Source organism: Marmota marmota, unplaced genomic scaffold (genome assembly GCF_001458135.2).
Source record: "Marmota marmota marmota unplaced genomic scaffold, marMar, whole genome shotgun sequence".
NCBI lineage: Eukaryota > Metazoa > Chordata > Mammalia > Rodentia > Sciuridae > Marmota > Marmota marmota.
This window is the reverse complement of record NW_026000026.1, coordinates 5,922,248-5,925,380: the sequence shown is the minus strand read 5'-3', so window position 1 is coordinate 5,925,380 and position 3,133 is coordinate 5,922,248.

The following is a 3,133-nucleotide window of genomic DNA, read 5'->3' as shown; positions in this document are numbered from 1 at the left end:
CCCCAGGAAAGACACCCCAAGACACACATGTAAACAATCCCCAGCTCTCCTGCTCCTCTGTTTTGGACACAGTCTGATGCTGCTTGAGCCATGGCAGCCACCATAGGACCCTGAGGCAAAGACCAAGAGTTAGAGGTGCAGAGAGAGGCCTGACAGCCACCCTTGCGCCCCTGGGTAACCAAGCTGAGCTGCTTTCTGGCCTTCCCAACAGACGAGCTAATAACTGCCTTTTAAACTGAACCCAGAGCTTCTCAGACTTTAATGAGCACCTGAATCACCAGGGCTCTCATGAAAAATGCAGCTTCTTCCTCATTAGCCCCAGGATGCAGCCTGAGATTCCAAGTTCTAAGAGGCTCTTGAGGCTGACGCTGGGGCTGCGGGTCCAGGGACCACACTTTGGCTGGAAGGGGGTGAGCCGCTCTTGGGGACCTCCCCCCACCTGCTGCGAAGCTTCCTGACTCACAACCATCTGCAGGTGAACCAGCCACTGGGTGGAGCTGAGTGTCAGCCTCCCACCAATCAGATGCGCTCTCCTCCCTCTGTGGGCAGAGCCAAGACCCTGGGGAGCGGGGCTGTTGTCCTTTGGGAAGGCGGGAAGGCTTCCAGTTGGTGGCTGAGAGATGGAGACGGAGCCAGGTGACATGGACAGGTGTTGGTTTGGGGCTGTTCTGGTCTGTGGCCTCTTTATGGTCAGTTTGTCACATGGTCCTGAAATTCTCATAAACAGAAATTGGTTAGGGTCCGGTGCTCCCTCTAGGCGCACATTCAGGGTGTCTGGGGGGACTAGAGATGCCAACACCGGGTGCTGCACCCAGAGGTTCCCCCAGACAGAGGTGGGATCCGGCTTGGGCCTCGGGAATTTCTCAACCTTCCCAGGGATTTCTGAGGCACAGCCAGCGTTGAGAGCCCTGGGCTGGACCTGCTTTCCCGGAAGAGAAACGGAGCTCGCCCCACTGGTCAGCAGGTGCGCCCTGTGGGTCCAGGGATGTCCCTGGGCAGGTGTGGGGACCGCACAGCCATCCTCTGCAGCTGGCACCTGAGAAAGGAGCACCTTCCCACTCCAGGAACTCTCTCCCTTTCCAACACTCAGCCTCAGGTAGCTCCTGCCTCTGCCGAGTGGACGTGCTTGCCACGTGGACGTCCACACCTGTCACCTACTTGAACTAGGGAGGAAAGGGGGACCTGGGCAGAGACACGGGAGGCACCTTACCCCAGGGTGGGCTCTGGGCAAGGGAAGCGTTCTGAGGAGACTGTGGACAATGGGCGGATCAAGAAGGCGGAACGACACCTTGGGAGTGTCATCCGGGATGTGTGTGGTGCTGGGAGCTGCCCTCTGCCCTGGTGGCCTTCAGGGCTCAGGGTCGGGTGGGTGAAGTCCAGTGCCAGCACGTTCCCTCCTGCGTTTCCGCCCTAACTCCTTCTATCCCCTCTATGACAAGAGCCGCCGTCCAGCTCAGCTTGGTTCTCAAACTCGGGGGACATCAGAACCCCCAGGAAGACGGTTAGAGCTCCCAGGACGGGGCCTCAGGGGTTCCCATCAGCAGGTCAGGGGCAGGCAGAGTTGGCGTCTCTCACAGGGTCCAGGGCAGGCACAGCCTGCTGGTGCTGGGAGCACCACTGAGCCTGCCCCACTCAGCACGGTGACCATCCATCCTGGTTCATCTATTGCCGCCTCTCTTGGTGCGCCCTCCTGAATGCAGGGCCCTGCTGTGGGTGGGGAATAGGACACCCCACTTCCTGTGACCTCATCTCCTCTCCCTTGCCCCTGGATCTCACTGCTCCGCCCAGGCTGGCCTCCTTCCTCCCCAAGGATCACCAAAGCCTCTCCTGCCCCAGAGTCTTTGCACAGGCTGTGCCCTCAGCTTAGCCTGCTCTTCCCAAGGCTCACTTCCTTAGGGAGGCCCCTGCTGACCACTGAAATGACCTTGCCCTTCACCTCTATTGCCCTCGACAGAAATTCTCACCTCCCCACAGGTACTACAATGGCTTCAATGGCCATAGCTTGTCCTCCAGACTGGAAAGTGACCAGGGTGAGAGCCAGGACCTTGCTTGGCTCACTCCTGTCAGCCTGGTGTGGGCGGGGCGAGTGAACACCGGCCATTGGAGGACTCAGGAGCACAGACCTGGCTCTGATCTCCAGGCCTGCCTTTCCCTCTGGGGCACTGGTCCTGGGTGATCAGCACCCCTCCACGCCCTCCTCTGACTCTTGCTCGCAGAAGCTCAGAGCTGCGGGGACAGAAGTGGGACTTTCAGGCGCTACAGGTCACCAGGCCCAGACCCACTGTGCGCTGCGGGACCTGTGTCCTCTGTATTCCTCCCTCCCGGCTCCTGGCAAGCCGACAGCTCTCTCCTGGTGCTGACTTCCGTCCATTTGTGATGGGAAAACACGCAGAGCACTTAGGAGACTCCCGAGAGCAGCCAGCGCCCCTGACGCCAAGGGGCTCCTTTTGGGGTCTTCCTACATCAGTTATTGATCAAGCCCTGATCGTGTCCTGGCGCCACCAAGACAGAAAGGGCACGGGGTCCCCGCCCTGGGGGCTCCTGAGGAAGAAGGCAGAGTCTGGGGGCCACCATGTCCCAGCTGAGGAGCAGGCACCTCCCGCCCACTCCCTTCCTGTTTGGTCTGTCCTGTTGATGACGCCTGCTGTTTCCTGATTTAAAATAAAGCAGAAAGTTTAGAAACTGATCCCTAAGGTAGACGAAAATAGCCTCCAGCTCCAGCGTCTTCCCGCACACGTGAAGTCCCCTTGGTGTGGAGCCAGGATTCGGATCCGCTCCTGGATGGTTTTATCCCACGTGGCATCAGGTACCTGCCCCTGGCCATCCTCCTGGGCTACAGGACGCTCCATCCCAGAGACACGACAGCCCCTTCGACAGCCCCCCACCCTGACGGCGAGGTGGTCTTCTCCTTGGTCTTCCCCCTCCTTTTCTGGTTTTTGGTCGTTATAAATAACCTGCCGTGGACACTCCAGCTGAGAATCTGGACTCCCCAGTGTGACTCAGCTCCTGCTGGGGGAGAGGGAAGCCCTGACCACAGCAAGACCAAGCCTCGGGCGTCCTCAGGGCCCCTCTGCAGAGGTGAAGGTGGGCGGGAGGAAGGTTGTGGACCCTGTGGGATGCTTGAGCCACACCC